Source organism: Triturus cristatus, chromosome 2_2, assembly GCF_964204655.1.
Source record: "Triturus cristatus chromosome 2_2, aTriCri1.1, whole genome shotgun sequence".
In the NCBI taxonomy this organism is placed as follows: Eukaryota; Metazoa; Chordata; class Amphibia; order Caudata; family Salamandridae; genus Triturus; species Triturus cristatus.
In genome coordinates this window covers 1122379605-1122398110 of record NC_140582.1, presented here as the reverse complement: position 1 = coordinate 1122398110, position 18506 = coordinate 1122379605, and positions in this window count along the sequence as shown.

Here is an 18506-nt window from a genome sequence, read left to right as displayed (position 1 = left end):
CCTCACATCTTCTGCATGCTAACTGTATTGTGAAGTACTGCCTTGGCTGGTGCAGGTAGGAGCAGTGGGGCGTTGGGGGTGTAATGGCAGGGCAGGGTGGGAAATAGACAATGGAATAGTGGAAATAAATGTCTTAGAATAAGGATTCTCTCACCTTGTGCTCGATGATGCAGCAAGCACAAGGTGAGTTATTTTTTGGATGATTGTTTTTTAATTTCCCGATTCCGTTGTCTGTAGATTTTCCTCTGCACCGCACAACCCTCCCCCTGACATTTTTGACTGATCTGGCCACGTCTGCATAAGTGGAAAGGGCACTTTGTCTATTGCTACTTAACAGTTTTAGGTATATATGGGCGCAGTACTGGTCCCATGTTTTAAATAGTGGGAATGGGATATGTCATTTCTAATACAAAGGATTTTGGGACTTGTGGTACAACATACAGAGGGAAAGACATGAGCCTCTGACCGACTATATATTAATATAAACTTTGGACAACTTCCTTAATCACAATCGGGGTGCAATAAAGGTAGTCATTTTATATACTTGTTCTAGTCATCACATTTACCTGGTACCACGTTGCGGACATCACTCACAGTAATCCCATGGACCATGTGGGGGTGGATTGTAGAGAAGACCAAGGGTGGGCGTAGTGGGCATAGTGGGGCTACGTGAAGCAGCGTGTAGTGTGCCCAAATCTACGCACACTCGCGCGCTCCGCGTAGCCCCACTACGCGCCGCCCGCCTCCCGCCCACCCTCCTTTTAAATAATACCCTGCATGTTAAATAATTAAAAGTAAAGAGACTTACCTGAAGCACGGCGTCTCCGGGGCTCCCTCTTCCTGGTTTTCAACTTCTTGTGACAAATGCGCATGCGCGGACGCCCACGCATGCGCATTTCTCGCAGAGAAGACATCCTCCTCAAGTGTGGTGAGATGGATGCAGGTTCCGGGTTGTGGGCCAGGGAGAATTCTGGCCAACTCAGTCCTGGCGTACTTCTCCTTCACCCACCTCTTTTCATCCAGCCGCTTCTTCTTGATGTCACAGTCTGTGCCCACATCCTCCCCCAATGCTGTGACAGCAGTGGCTAAATGCTGCCATAGAGCTAACTTATGTGTGCCACTGGAGCAGTAAGGGGGGAGACCATGTAGTCATTTGTGGTGCCTCACAATGAACTCAATAATTATGGTGATCTCCTCATCTGTGAAATTTTACTTCATCCTCAGTTGGTACATTTTCCAGTAGTGTTGCACAGAGAAGGAAAACAGGAACTCTCTGTGGCCAAACCTGTTCCTTGAATGTGTGCTGCTTTTACGTGGTTTATGGTAATGATCTTGCTGTTGGTTTTAATTGATTTCCTCTGATGCAGGTGGAGGGATGGTAAGCACTTGGACAGGTGTTTGGCATTGAGGTAAATGATCATCTGGCCCGAATGCAGGCATTCCAGACCGGAAGGGGAGATTCCGCCCCAGGTGCGGAAATTCTGGCCCAGGTGCGGGATTTCCAGCCAGGGTGTGGAAATACCACCCCGGTGCGGAAATTCTGGCCCGAGTGTAGATGTAAAGATAGGAGTCATAAGTAGGCCTGGGTGGTGAACTTCGCTGAGTTCACAGAGTTTGGGGAGTTTTCTGCACTGCACTGAGCTCGTGGAGTGCAGAAAACTCCGCTTTGCGATGTGCAGCGGAGTTTTTTCCCCGCTCGCGAATGGTAAGTTCGCGATCGCAAACGGTAAGTTCGGGAGTGAAAGCTGCCGCTCAGGTAGAATTTCGACCCAAGCAGCAGGAATACCAGCACAAACTGTAGTTCACACTGCACTCTGCCACTCGCGGAACTTTGCGGAGTTGTTTTGTAATTTTGCGTTCCGTGTAGGAAAACTCCACGAACTATGCCAAGGCCTGGTTGTAAGTGATTTCTGTGAATACCAAAAATCTTAAGTGCCTTCTGTGAATACCAAAAGTCATAAATTTAGACTTTTGGCTCAGATTACATTTGTGAATCAGGCCCAGAGAGTCAAACTTCCACCATTCAACTTAGAACCCACAGAGCACATAGATCCTCATTCTCCCTCACACTCACTTACATACAACTCAATAACACTCATTTTCATCTGCTCACTCTCACTGAGTCACTCTCACTCACTTGCAATCCCACATTCATCCTCACTCACTCTCTTGCACTCAGAATGGTTTTCATTCATTCATTCTCAGTCATCCACACTCTTACTCTGATTCACTCATACTTTCTCACTCATTCAGACCAATGTGCACTCATTCTTATTCTTACTTACTCATTCCTATTCACTTTGACGCAGAGTCATTCTCACTTATTATCACTCACTTTGACTCAATATTCTCACTTCCAGCTACACTCACTCACTGTCACTCTTTTTCACTTATTCTCTCACACACTCCAACACTCCCTCATACTTACTCATTCATTTTCATTCACCCACTCTCACGAACGCATTCTTACTCACTTTGACTTACTCATACTCATACTCACTTACTCAAATTCACCCAACATATTCTCACTCTGTACGTGTCAATAACTGGAACTCACTTTCACTCACACATACAGACTCACAAACTTATACATACACTCCCTCTCTCGCACAAACACACTCTCACCCCAAAGCAGGCACACAACATACCTTCAAAAGCACTCTTTTCACTTACCTCAGCTGCCAGCAAAGGTCCCGTTCCATCACCCGATGCCTCATTTTTTATTAAGCTTATATTGAATAATAGACTATTATTCACCATTAGTGTAATACAAGGTGGGCAGAAATATTCAGGGTGGAGTTGCCCTCGTGTTTTTTGCATTGTTTGTGCCACCCTTCAGATCAGAGGTCGTAAAGGCAATGCCATAGGTCACAAGGTGTAAACCAAGGTTGCTTCTGCGACCCCTCGTGACTCCTAAATTGTGTCAATGTGCTCCTGGACACATGCATTCAACTCCAGCTGGACAGGTGTTCTTTGGCTATTTTTATATTACATACAATATAGTCCCGGTTGTATACTAACATAATTGTCATTTGTTTGTTTAAAATGAATACTGAAAATGATGTAAATGCAGGACCCAGAAAGTGGTTTAACTATATTTTTCCCAATTCATGCTAGAAAAAACAGAGAAGGAAAATTGTTATTGTCTGTTGCACACACCGTTCTTAAACAACTCAGCCGAAATGTGGTTAGGAAAGAAAATGACCTTGTGTGTTCTGTATAAAGTAAGAAGGGAGGAAAATAAAAGTGAGCTCCCACATATATTTTGGACAGGAAAACCCTGTGTAATGATACTGGAGTCGAGCATTACCTGACTCATCCAGGACCTTTGGAAGACAGTGCTTAAGAAAGGTATTTAAGATATCACAGAAAAGGTAAAGTGGACCGCTGGAGGAAACACTGAAATATGGAGTTCCGAATTAAGGCATGATAGCAAAAGGAAGTACGCGGGGAGGCACTGGTCTTGGCACGTTATGAAGAACCAATACGACCATGCTGTGAGACTGCTAGTTATCATTGGGGCATTTAACGGAAAGGTTAGTGCTGTGTGATTAAATATGTTTGGGGATTATTTAAACCTTCACCCTAATTGGTAGAAATATTGCCGAGCTGTTCAAAATACTTATAGTCATTCCAATACGCAACTAGTTGACAATTAGTCTATAGTAAATAATCATACAATATGAAATAACAACTATGATGTAGGCTAACTCATTTTTGGCTGAGGAGCAAGACTCAGTATGCACCACCTGCAGATGAGATATTCTCATAAAGTACTGTCTGACTCCAAACATTTCACTTAGAGGAAGTAACATGTGCTCCCCGACGATCCCTCTACTCCTGCGTTGGGCCCACCACATGTTTTTTATGAAATCATTTTATTAGAGTTTTAGCGAGGACAAAACATGACATTGCTTTGTGCCACATCCCTACCCTACCCCTTACAGAAGAAAAACAGGTCAAAGATATCAGTTGTAACCTAGCAGCATGAGAAGAACTGATGGCAAAAGAAATCATCTTCACCAACAGAGGCATTGTCCGAATCCTGTGTTATGCATATTGCATAGATATTCTTCATTCAGTAGATACCTCTGTGTCCTTGTCATATGGTCCTTACAGTCAGACCATACCTTAACATACTTGTGCAGACAGCCCTGAGATTCATAGACGGGCAGTTCTCACTACATTCAAGGGTTTAGGATGTTGCCCCATTCCCTGAAATATCACTCTTCTCCACCAAGCTACCCATGTGAACGAAAGCCAGTTTATATAGGTTTGAATCAAAATCTTTGGTGATGTGAAGCAATGTGAGCCTAGGATTGGGTCCAGCAGACAAACCAGCACCACCTGAGCACTCTCTCCACTCCACAATGTACAAATGTGGGTTTCTGTTGCAGTAACCTCCCCACTTTTTGCCAGACTACTGATGCACTTGGACTTGATGTGACCTGGGTCCCTGCCAATCAGGGTCCCTGGGTATGTGTTCTTTCCCAAAACTGTACCTTGTACCCCCAACTGGAACCTCTCTGGTCAGATGTCAGTCCCTTGTATAAGGTACCTTGAGTACCCAGGGCACTGTGACTAGGAAAGGCCTCCAAGGGCTGCAGCACTTATTGTGCCACCCTTAGAGGCCATGTACCTTTACACGCACACACACAATGCCATTGCAGCATGTGTGTTTTGGTGCACACTCCCTGTGTGTCATGCCTACAACCGACTGCCCTGGCATAGGTCAGACACCACTATAGCTGGGTGCACTATACCAGTGGTGAGGGTACAGGTGCATGAGCCTTGTACCCCTAGAGTGTCTAGACCAATTCTTAGACATTGTAAGTGCAGTAATGTCATTAAGAGTATATGGTGCTGGACGTTTGTCATTACGACTCCAAATCACCATAATGGCTTTACTGAAAAATGGGAAGTTTGGTATCAAACTTCTCAATACATTAAACCCACACTGATGCCATTGTGAGATGAAATGAAAAATGCAATCAGAGGGCATTTTAGAGATGCCCCCTGAAAAATTACCAGCCTCTGGTGGGTTCTCTGACTGGTACACACCAGTCTGCCACCACAAGACATGTTTCTGGACCCCTGGGGTGGGAGCCTTTGCTCCCTGAGCCCAGAAACACAGCCTTTTTCTGGGTGGAGGTGTTCACAGCTCCCCCAAGCCAGGAAGAGCCATCTGTGACAGGGGAGCTTCAAAGGCCTTGCCGCCTTTCTAATGCGACTCCAAGCCTCTTCTGCTATTAGGAGCAGGCCCCATTCCTGTCTCCCCTCCTTTTTGGCGGGAAGACAGGCAGGAAAAATTAGCCAGCCCAGAAGGTGTGCCGGCCTCTGCCAACCCCATCCCTCAGGGAGGGGAGGCGAGGTGAAGCCCACTCATCAGTGCCTTCCATCTTGCAGATGGCAGGCATTCCCCAATCGGGATTAGGGATTGTGCCCACTCCCCCACATGGGGTGAGCACACCAAGGGTGTAGTCACCCTAAAGTCAGTAGCCCATTGGCTACTGAACCCAAGACCCTTAAAATGCCCCCAAATACAGTATTTAGGGGCAACCCTGAACCAAAAAGTCAGATTCCTGCAACCTACAAAGAAGAAGGATGAAGGAAGATGCCCAGAAAAGGAGACTGCAGAGAAGAACTGACTTGGCCCAAGCCCTACCGGCCCGTCAGCAGTTTTCAGAGATCCTGCACCAAAAGTCGCCTTGTCCTGCAGTCAGCAACCTCCAGAACCCTGGGAGGATGGACAGCCTACATCAAAGACCGAATCGCCTGTGAACAGCAGCTCTGTTCAAAAGAAACTCCCAAGACAGACTCTGAGCCTGCTGAGGACAAAGAAACCCGACACCTGGAACCACCACTGCACCTGTTGCGTTCGGCCCGAGTTCGAGTGACCCAATGGTCCCACGAGGTCCCCCAGTGCTCCAGAGATCGAGTCCACAGTGGGTTGATCCCTCCAGGACTCCCCGACATCGCCTGCATCCTCTGCACGGAGACCCTCCCAATTGCGAGAGGCTCAGTAAGGTGGAATCCGACCTCAAAGACACCCCTGCATCCAGCCACCCTGTGCCCTGGAGAAGAGAACCCGAGGTGCACCTACGTCCTGAGCCCACCAACTTACCTGCCCAGCTGTTGGTTCCCTCTGAAGTCTTCCTGGACTGAGCCTGCAGCCAAAATCCAAAATCGGCAACTCCCATTGAAAACTATAGAGCACCCGACGCCAAAACAGCACCCTACACCGGGCTGCCCCTGTGCCGTTGTGGGTGCACTTTGTCTGCTAAACTGGATCCTCCTTTTCCCTGAGCCTAACACCAGGAGCTTTGCTCTCACAACCTTGTTGCCTGCTTGTGAGCAGTCACCAACCGGAGGACCACTTTCCCCCTTATGGATAACATTGGACCTCAGCACTAAGGGTGTTTTGAGAGTGCATCCTTGACCCTGGGGGGAATCCTGTTTCTAACTCCAGAATACCAACTCCCACAAAAAAGTACTTACCTGTTAACCAATTACTTCATTTCTCTCCATAGGAATACATTGACTGTTTTTCCTTGAAAAGTGTTCTTAGTGTGGAGTTGATTTTTATAAAAACCTGAACAACTGCAAATGTACAAAAACTGATTTACTTACCTTTTCTCCAAGAAATGTCCCAGTGTGATGTCTAGGCATATCACACTGAGTAGAAAAAGTAATCTATAAAGTAATCTGTAAAGTAATCAAAATTAATCTAACAGTAATTTCCACTGAATTGAAAAGATGTACTAACCTGTATCACACACATTTTCTTACAGCTTGCTTGTATTGTTCAACCTGCCTTGAAAAGTATCATTTACACTTACCTGCACCAGGCTTGACTTGGTTCTAGAAATAAAATAACTTAGTAATATTTTGGATACAAACACATTGGTCTTGAGTTCAGTCTTTGAGTGTGTGACATCAATTGCTGCCTGAAAATGCTTAACACTACTCTCTGATAAACCCTTACTGCTCGACCACACGACCACAAATAGAGAGTAAGGTGCTATCTACTTTTACCTCTGCCTACCTTTGGGGTTCCACTGGACTCTGTGCACACTATACCTCATTTTGGTATAGTATATACAGAGCCAACTTTCTAAACACACCAAAAGAGACATTGGGCCCAACAGGACCAAAGAGCATGAAGGAAGTCACCCTCTTCAGCACCACATCTGAGACCCCTCGGGGTCCAGATAACACCAAAGTTCAAAAGCTTAGTCCATGTGATGTATACTCTGTGTAATATCTGTATTTGAATCAATCAAAACTGTTCAGCGATGGTAATCCCTCGAGTCGCCATCTTGGCATCCCACTTGTTATCGTCAAAAAGATCACCAATGTCACATTCCAAAGGCACCCTTAGGTGTCAGGCAAGTTAATCGCAATGGAACAGTAAGTCAGAAAGATAATTTTTCAGGGAGTTTAATCCGATCTGTAATGTGTGGAGGTAGAGTGTGCTGAATCTGGAGATAGCAGAAAAATGACTCATAGTCATGCTGAAGGAAGCCTGTAGATGAGCAAAGAAGAGCATTTGGGTCCCTTCCATTATCTCCCCAAGTGTAGTGATCCCAATCATATCCCTGCCCTTGAAACCTTGCAAATTGTCACATCACCAATTATAATGCCCATCTAGAGTAATATCCCCTTTTTGAGCTGTTGACCCCACTGTAGATCCCTAGGAGTCGAAGACAAGAATTCAAAACTTTTTGCATCACCGGGGAAAGGAGCCGAGAGGGCTGTGTTCCACATAGGTAGTGAAACAAGCATTTGCAATGCAATGGGTTTCGCATTTGGGACCGTATATGTATTTAGCGTACAGACATACTGTGTAACAACCGAAGTAAAAGAGCCTGTCCCCATGGGAGGTTACAAATGAAGACAAAGCGGCACTAAGTAGGCTGAAAAGGGGGTGATTGCTGAAAATCTTTGAGAGTTGTTTACGTGAAACTGTCTTTAGTTCCATGTTCTCCAACGTTGAACATAAGGGCGAGTCGACGTTCTTCTACATTCTCAAGCACTTGAATGAACACTCACAAGCAGCTGGATGGGCCTCTTTCAACACTCTTCTCTGCAGTTAAAAGCACTTGGATGAGCATTCACAGGTGTCAAGATTTGCATAAACAACAACGCAGACTTGCATTCACAAGTGCTCAGACGTGCATTCACAAGTGCTCAGACGTGCATTCACAAGTGCTCAGACGTGCATTCATAGGTGGCCAGCCTGCTCAGCAGGTTCACATTTACATCCACAGGCTTCATAAATACTCTATATGCTACTTACAAGGAAACCGTTTGCATTCATAGAATTCAGCTGTGCCTTCACAAAGCTTCAGAATTAATACCCACCCAGATGTTCATTCATGAGTACTCAGGTTTGCATCCCTAACTGCAAAGCTGTCCGTTCACAGGGGAGTTAGTAGGTGCAGTCTGTTTCATGCCGTTCTTGTTCTGCTCGGCCAAGCTTCTTAGGTCATGCGCCTAGATTTACTAGGATTGCGCAAGCGCTTGTGCGCGAACACACAATTTACGCTGCATTTTTAGGCCTTTTATGCACCCTACTGTTTTCCCCTTAGACACTTCATTGCATCTGCAATTGCACCCCCAAAGCACCCACTGCCATGCGTCAAAGCACCACTCTGGCTATGTTGAATCCGGCACCCCGTGACCTATGACCCAAGAAAAGCTCAGCAAGTGCAGCCTCACTGGCGAAATCTACGCACCATATCCAAACATGGTGAAGCATCGTTCTATGCCCTGGCCTCACATTTCCAGAGGTTCCCACCAACGGTGCTCGTTCATCTCTCAGCCAGTGCACTGCTCAATGGTCTCGGTCGGTTTGCAACTCCAGGCCCCAGCGAGTGCACCACCTGCATCTGAATAATGCTGAAATGGGACCCCTTTCAGAAAGTGGCGGATTCTCCCTTCACCCCCAATCTCAATATACGGACTGTGGCACATCTACGGGTCTGTGAAGCAACATACACGCACCACTCTATGAACTTCTTAATACACTCACAATTTAGGCTATCCAAAGCGTAAAACACTCTCCCACTCCACACAGGACAGCCTTTCATTCTCACTTCGATGCTACGGCGGTGCTTGTACTGCACTCGGTGGAACAGCCTTTCACTCTGGCACTATGGGGCAGCCTTTCACTCTTCATCACCCCATGGAACCGTCTCTCACACACTCTACTACTCCACAGGACAGACTTTCACTCCCACTTCGATGCTACGGCACAGCTCGTAGTCACTCGCACTCCATGACTCAGCCTTTCACTGTATCTCCAAAAACTTAGAACAGCCTTTTACTCGCTCTCCCACTCTCTGGTGGGACGGCCTTTCACTCTCTCACTAATGCTATGTTTCAGCCTTGTTTTCTTACTCGCACCCTGTGCAACATTCTTTCGCGTCAAAACTGTGGGGCAGCCTTTTACTCTCTCCCTGCCCCATGGAAACGATTTCATTCTCTTTCACTCTTCATGGAACAGCCTTTCACTTTCTCCCATTCCGTGAAACACCTCTCACTCCCATGCTGTGGAGCAGCACCGGACGTGTATATTTTATCACAGTTTTGCCCCCTTTTACATCACAGAAACCAGTCTACGAGTCCTCCTGGCCGCAACGAACTCCCTTGGCAAACGTGCCGCCTGGGCTGCATTTAGGCTCAGCAGCTGCGCAGTGTGTGCTCAGGACTCCAGCGGCCGCTGAGGTCCGTGGGGTTGGGTCCCGGCAGTCGCATGGATCCGATAATTCATGATTATTTTTAAATTACCGCTCTGCGGCGCAATCGCTGCCATGATATTGCCGCAGCCTCCACAGACAATAAGCGCGGAAAAATAAAACAAGTTATACCATCATCTTAGGAGGAGCAGCGTCGGGGCAAGGGGGCGGTGGCCCTGTGCACCGGCACAGAGGCAGCAGGCCGAAGCAGCTTTGGCGCTGCAAGCGGGCACAGAGGCAGGCAGGAGGAGCCCCGTCGCTGCACACCAGCACAGGCAGCCTCGACACTGCACACCGGCATGGAGGCAGACAGAGGCATACGTAAGAGAGCCGTTTGTATTGCGCATGTCATTAGGACAGGTCAGGCAAAACATAGTGCAAAGTCACCAACCAATCACAGGACAAAAAAGCATTGAAAATGCAATAGGATTCGGATTTACCTGTGACCTATTGCATTTTAAATGTAAGTGCCAGCATGAAAGAAGGCACGAACAGGAGGGGGTGGAGGGGTGGTTGTGGTACAAAAAGTAACAGACTGCGGGAGGGAACGGGGAGAGACAGGGGAAAAAACAGTTTTACTAGAAAAGGGGCTGATAGCCTCGGAAGAGGAAAAATGACGCCATGGAAGTCAGGAGGCGGGATTAAGACGCCAAAAACCAATCAAAATGCAGGATTTTCAATTGTAGCCAATCAAATTTATGGCTGGAAAGTGGGCGGAGCTTCCCCCCACTATAGTGTAAACAGCATCTCTCGCCGAGACATCGCATGCGCTGCCTAGGCGAAACCTAAAAAGGAGGCATCACCCATGACCCTCATCTTTGTGGAAAAGGCTGGGTCTGATTGTGAGGAGTGTAGCCAGTAATCAATCACTGAAGTGTGAGTTGCTCCATAGTAAGAATGCATATCAGTAGTGCCTATGCCCCCATCATAGGGTGTTGTATTCACTCATGGCTGTTCTTGGTGTTCATATGAATCAACAGAGAATGGATCACGTCTTAGTGTGCCAAGATCTTCAGGTTGTCTTCAAAGACCCTCATTCGTCTAACTTCAGTGGCAGTATATTTTGATTCTCTGCCTTGTACTTTAAGTGAATTGCATCACAATTGGGTCTTTTACCACTTACGTTTACAGTTCTCTAGGCGTTCTACAATCCTCCACTTGGAGGGAGGCCATTTGGTTTGTGACAGATAAATATGTCGGAGATGCAGAAAGAGATGAATGTTAAAATTACTTTTGGTCCTGTATATTGTATTTTATTTACCAGGAAGGGGTAACATTAAAATAAAAGGTTGGTGCTGGGTGGATGTGTTAGAGGTCCACTGCACCTGGTGTCTGATCGTGAGAGGTTGACATGTTTCGGTCCTGTGTTGCCCATAGAGGTCGGTGGGCCTTCTTCAGCACAAAGGTGGAAGCGATTGTTTGATTGGGTCGCTCGCAATGGGTAGGTTGATTCACTTAGCCTTTTTCATCACTTGAGTTCATTGGCTAAAAGTGTGTCGTTGTTATAGGTGTAGATTGTACCTATAACTTATTTGTAGAATCTATGTTGGAGGTCTCGGTATCTCAGGAATACCTTTATGCCGAAATTCTTGGTCTTCCGTCACCCCAGCACCACATGGTTAATGCTCCTCTTTGCCGGACACATTCCTTTAGCTATGCTTCTGCCCAGCATGTTTGAATTTGTCTCCCTCAGGTTCTCAACAGCACAGCGCCAACACCTCTTCTCTCTGCACCACCAGCACAGCTTGCACTCAGCTGCATTTACGTTCACAGCAAATGGTCACCTTTGAAATATTAGTCAAGTGGCAATTGTAGACTAAGCATGGTGCACCTGCTGCAAGCATGATGAAGCATTATCATAGAATTCTCTTTGTGCTAGGACACTTGATAAGTACATAGTGTAAGAATATTCCACATCGTCTATCCTCCAACTACTTTACAGCAAGGATCAATGCACCACCTCCTGAAAGAAACCAAGAACACCCTAGCAGACTAAATCAAAACCAGCCCAAACCACAGCAAAGAACCCTTGGCCATCATGAAGGAGTTCACCAATGCTCCAGCCACCTGAGAAAGAGGAAAACGCCACTCTGGATTGTTTTTGTGCAGAAACATGCTCCTTCCTGCACAAATACAAAAAGAGCAGTTGATGGACAGAATGCAGAACAATGTCATACATTTACCCCAGTACAGAGATCTGGGACTAAATCCATCGTTTTTTAGTTCCCCATGCCATTCCAGTTTGAACCCAGCCATATCCAAATCAGTCTTGACCCTGGGCCCAATGGGAATAGTCCAGCCTGTACTACCAGGCCAGGTCCTTTATGAACTGGAAACAAGCATCCTAGGACCGATTTCGGGGTTTCTCCCCTCAACAGCCAGGATAGCTTGACTCCAGTGGCATGGAGAGCACGGAACCCATGTCTGGGCATACTTGTCCTACTCGGGGTGACAAATACAAAAAGAACAGTTGATGGACAGAATGTAGAAAAATTTCATGATTTCACCCCAGTAGAGAGCTGAGCCTAAATCCATCATTTTTTATTTTTTTTGCTCCCTATGCCATTGGGGATGAATGATTTGATTTGTTCTGCATTCCGTCCATCAATTGTGTCTTTTGCTTTCTCGCTCTAAGTGCGCCGGGTATGCCCAGACGAGGGTCCCGGGCTCACTGTGCCACTGGATTCAAGCTATCCTGTCTGTTGAGGGGTGAAATCCCGAAACCAGTCCTAGGATGCTTGTTTCGGGTCCAGGGAGGACCTGGCTTGGCAGCTCGGGCTGGACTGTTCCCATGAGGCACAGGGTCATGACTGAGTAGCATATGACCAGGTCTAAACTGGGGTGGCATCAGGAGCAAAAGAATGATGGATTTAACCCAGATCTCTTGAATGGGGGTGAAGGTTTTGATTTGTTCTGCATTCCGTCCATCAATTGTGTGTCTTTTGTTTTCTCACCCTAAGTGTGCAGGGTATGTCTAGACGTGGGACTAGGGCTCACTGTGACTCTGGATTCAAGCTATCCTGGCTAATGAGGGGTGAAACCTCAAAACTGTTCCTAGGATGCCTGTTTTCCAGTTCAGGGAGGACCTGGCTTGGCAGTTTGGGCTGAACTGTCCCCGTGAGGCACAGTCTCAAGACTGATTTGCATATGGCCAGGTCTAAACTGGGGTGGAATGGTGAGCAAAAGAATGATGGGTGTAACCCAGATCTCTTGACTGGGAGTGAATGTTTTGATTTGCTCTTCATTCCATCTGTCAATTGTGTGTCTTTTGCTTTCTCACCCTAAGTGCGCCGGGTATGCCCAGACATGGGTCCTAGGCTCACTGTGCCACTAGATTCAAGCTATCATGGCTGATGAGGGCTGAAACCCCAAACCTGGCCGTAGAATGCTTGTTTCCGGTCCAGGGAGGACCTGGCTTGGCAGTTCGGGCTGAACTGTCCCCGTGAGGCACAGGCTCAAGACTGATTTGCATATGGCCAGGTCTAAACTGGGGTGGCATGGTGAGCAAAAGAATTATGGATTTAACCCAGATCTCTTGACTGGGGGTGAATGTTTTGATTTGTTCTGCATTCTTTCCATCAATTGGGTGTCTTTTCCTTCCTGCACAAAGACAATCCTACCTGCAACGGAGACACCCGGTAAAAAGGTGGCAACGCTGCCACTAGGCAGCATATTTTGTGCCAGCACAGGGGCAAAGGACAGAAATGCACCGTATTTCATAAATATGATGTATTCCTGCCCTTTGACATTGGCGTAGAGAGGTGAGGAAGTTTACCATCTTTTTGAGGGCATCCCTTGAATTCTAATCTGATGGAACCTTTTTAGGATGGGGTAGTGGGACACAGTGTCGAAGGCTGCTGAGAGTTAGATAAGGATTAAGGCGGTGGTTTCTCCCAATCTAAGAGAGATCTGATGTCGTCATTGGCTGTGATTAGTGCGGTTTCAGTGCTGTGGTTAGTGCTGAACCTTGATTGGGATGGATCCAAGAGGTTGTTGTTGTATTGGTAGATTGTGAGCTGGTGTTTAATGGCATTTTCCCAGGACTTTGGCAGGGAAAAGGAGCAGAGAGATGGGACAGTAGTTCTTGAGCTCTTTCAAGTCTGCGGATGGTTTTTTTGAGCAGTGGTTTGACTTCTATGTGTTTCCATTTCTCTCATAAAGTGGCAGAGGTGATGGAAGCATTGAAGATGGTGGTGAGTTCTTTGTTGATGATGTTGTTCCTCAGGTTGAACATGTGGTCGAGGCAGGGCCGGCTTCGGGTGTGGCGGTGGCAATGTCGGGTGCCGATGTTGGGTTGAAGCATGTCTAGGTGAGAAAGATGACATTGAGATTAGAGGGGTGATGGTGTCCCAGATCTCAGGGCGTGTTTGCAGAGAGATTAAGCGTTGAGCAGGAGGCAAAGGAGTTGCTCCGACTCTTTGGCGGTGTTAGAAATGGGATTTCTGGTTGGCTAAGGCTTGTGCCAAAGCCAGGCAGAAACCACCACTCTAGTCAGGGTGAGGAAGTTACACGCCAAAGATAACCCCTGCTCACCCCCTTGGTAGCTTGGCACGAGCAGTCAGGCTTATCCCGGAGGTAATGTGTAAAGCATTTGCGCACGCACACAGTAACAACATCCCAGGCCCACCACAAAGGAAACTCCACACCAGGTTGTATATCAAAAAAATATGGCGATACCAAAGGGGATGATGGACGGAGCGTTTGGGCAAATCAAACACTCACCCCCAGTCAACTGATCTGGGTTTAATCCATCATCATGCTTTAGCTCACTCCACCACCCCAGTTCAGACATGGCCATATGCAAATCAGTCTGACCCTGTGCCTCATGGGAACAGTCCAGCCCGAACTGCCAAGCCATGTCTTCCCTGGACCCGAAACAAGCATCCTGGGACCGGTTTCGGGTTCATAACCCTCGTCAGCCAGGCTATCTTGAATCCAGTGGCAAAGTGAGCAAGGGACCCACGTCTGGGCATACCCTGCCAACTTAGGGCTAACAAAGTGTTAGAAATGGGATTTCTGGTTGGCTAGGGCTTGCGCCAAAGCCAGGCAGAAACCACCACTATAAGTCAGGGCTGGGGAGTTACATGCCAAAGATAACCCCTGCTCACCCCCTTGGTAGCTTGGCACGAGCAGTCAGGCTTATCCCGGAGGCAATGTGTAAAGCATTTGCGCACGCACACAGCAACAACATCCCAGGCACACCACAAAAGGAACTCCACACAAGGTTATATATAAAACATAGCCTTTGTATTATAATAAACACATTAGATGCTAATCACATAATATACACTGTGCCAACTGGCACTGGGCGGAATTTTACAAGGGACTATTTACATGGGACAGGGCCACATGGACCACTGTCAGAATCAGCACAAATCACCAATAGTAAATGTAGGATGTATATACCAACGGAAACACAAAGTAACTGTAGAGCACAACCAGTAACTTCTGGCGCAATAATGACCTCAGCATTATCATAATAGAATCAGGTATAAAACCTATCCTGCACACATCACAGGGGCATAAACACATTATGCAATTTCTCATAAGTCTAACGCATTAGACCTTACCTCTTAAGTATAATTACACTAGGGGCGCATATCACACAGGGAAGTATAATCTCCCTAACATAAACCTAAACAGGTAAAACAACCTCCTATGCAGAAATCATATCTAGAGGTATAAAACACAGGGTGCGCAAAACATACTACACACAGTGCATTCCCTAACACCATAAGTATTAACACAGGGCGCGCACAACATACTACACACAGTACATTTCCTAACACCATAAGCATTAACCCAGGGTGCGCAAAACATACTACACATGGTACATTCCCTAACACCATAAGCATCAACACAGGGTGCGCAAAACATACTACACACAGTACATTTCCTAACACCATAAACATTAAATCCCAATAGTACTTCAATCGCATTAGGGTCCAGGTTGCGCCAGAACCTAAACGTAGCAGCTGCCCACTACTTGCTGGGAAGCTGGGGACAAGAACAGGGCCGAAACGCTGCAGCTGGCACTAAGTGCTGCGCAGCTGGGGAAGTAAAATGAGGCATGGGCTCTCAATGGCCCTTGAAATAAGGTCCAAAACGTTGGAGCCACCTAGGCTCTAAAAACAATATGTCCCCCAGTACTGTGGAGCCACACGAGGCTCCTAAAATTAATCTGCACCAACTAGAGAAAGCGCTGGCCCCCCAAGCACTGTGGAGCGCACTGGCGCTTTTAACATGAAATATGCCCCCCGAACGTTGGAGCCATCTGGGGCTCGAGAAACAATAGGGCCCGTCGTTGGAGCCATCTGGGGCTCTACAGACAAAGACATGCCCCCTTCGTTGGAGTGACCCCCTATCAGGCGGGGGCCACTCAGAGAATAGTCCAGCACAGTGCCGCGATCGGCACTACCAATGTGCCCAGCCTCCCCCCTGTAGCCATCTCAACTCACCGGCTCTCGACGGGGGGAGGAATTCTATTCTTCTGCTGATGCCAGTCTCCACACGGGCGGCGGTCATGGCAGGGCTCTCTCACCTCATGAGAGCCCCGTCCTCTTGACGCGCCGGTCTTCACCCGGTCCCCCATCTCAGGACCAGGACTTGGCAGGAGGAGCCTGCAAGGCTCCGGGACTTCCTGTTCCCCCAAAAATGGCCGCACTTCTGCTTCCGTCCGGCGGCCCCGCCCACAACCAGGAGGGCCGCGGACTCGGCGGCAATTTTTGAATGCGGCTCGGGCCGCGGCAGTGAAACGCGGGGTGGGCACCCGCTTCGATTACCAGGGGAAAAAAACGCCACGAGGGGTGGGCTCCATCCAAATTTGGCGATAGAGCAGGGTGGGCTCCTGCTAGTTAACGGGCAATGAGGGGTAGGCTCCCTCAATACGCAACCAACAAAATAGATAAATAGAAAGCGGGGTGGGCACCCGCAACAGGACACAATGCGGGGGAATCCCTACGTCTGAATTCCCTCAGAAGATCGCAGCCCAGCGCTGCAAAGACAAGGCACAGGCTCCCCCTCAAATAAAAGGGGGCCAATCAAGTTTAAAGCGCTCCCAGGCACTAGAAGGATGCAAAGGTCCTGGGGCAAAGAGAATCAATCCAAAAAGGGTCCCAGAAGTCCATCAGGCATCCAGGGGCTGGGCAGGGCCCAGGGAGGCAAGCCTTCCCCTGGGCCCCAGCAGCAGCACGCCCCTGGCAGATTCGAGTCCAAGAACAAGAACATTTTCATGGGGTCACAGCCCTCCTTTTATACACAGAATCCTTTTTCTCCAAAGGTGCAGGGAAGGGGCGAACCAGATGCAACTGGTTCCTGAGCACTTTGTTTTGCTCAGCCCCTCTCCCTATTCACAGGACAGGCCAGGGACATTAGACGCACCACAGGGGGTGGAGCCAGCATTGTGTAGGGAAAGCCCAGCCCTATTCAGGTCCCAGGTGTACTCCTCCCTGCCATCACATGCAGATCTCTCCATTCACCACCGGGGCAGACCCATCCTGACTCCTGGAGACAGACACACCAGCCAATCGCAAGCCAGACAGTCACTGCACATTTATTATACAGACAGGCCAGCTTCTAGAAGTGGCACTTCTACACGAGACACCGTAATGCCGCACACATCATTGCGCAGCATTCACTCTCACGAGTTCGCACATACCAAACTCGACCCTGCACTCCTCTCACATCAGGACTTAACACGGTCACTCAGATCCCCCATGCATTCCTATGGGAGGGCAGGTCAGTCTCACTAAACCTACACAGAGCGCACGCCCTTTCCACTGGGACACAGTGTGAAAGCGCCTAGAGGCCTAAATCCACCAGTACAACATAGGAAAAAGGCTGAGATAATGCAAAAAGTTCTAGGGGTGAACTGGCCAGAAGGGCCAAGTCCAACTCAAAGCGATACCAAAGGGGATGATGGACGGAGCGTTAGAGCAAATCAAACACTCACCCCCAGTCAACTGATCTGGGTTTAATCCATCATCATTCTTTAGCTCACTCCACCACCCCAGTTCATAAAGCACACTTAGAGGTATAACACAGGTGCGTAAATCATTCCATATAAATCGCATTTCATAGCACCATAATATTTTTAGCACATAGATCACATTAGGGCCTGGCGCCCTATTTACCTTCTAGTCCCCCTGGCCAACTGGACATCTCAAACAGGGCTCATATGCCCTAGGTCCCCAGAGTCAAGGCGCGCTGCAGAGGCAGCGAAAGTCAGGGGTGCGCACTTTTCGCAGGCCTAAACGTAGCAGCTGGCACTTAGTGCATCGCAGCTGGGAAGGAAAAGATGGGGGCGAAGGAGTGCTTCTCACTCCTGTATTCAAAAACCTGTCCCCTAAAAAGAAAGACCTATCCGGTGCAGCTGCCCACGACTTGCTGGGCAGCTGTAGGAGGTAGAATGCGGCATGGGCTCTCACTGGCCCTTAGGAACAAATGTGCCACACGTTGGAGCCAACACGGGCTCTAAATTAAGTATGTCCCCATGGAGCACTCTGGCTCCTGAAATAATTAGACGCCAACTAGGGAAAAGGACTGGCCTCCAACAATAAAGTATGGGCCCCTCTGGGCCTTTAAACAAAGATCGCCCATGTTGGAGCCACAGGGGGCTCAAGAACCATCCTGCCCCCTTTGGATCTGCGCAGGCTCTGGAACCAAATTTGCCCCGCGTTGGAGCCACCCGGGGCTCTAAGAAAATCATGCTCCGCTGGCTGGAGCGGCACGCTGCCAGACGGGCCGCTCTGTCTCACATTGTGGTGC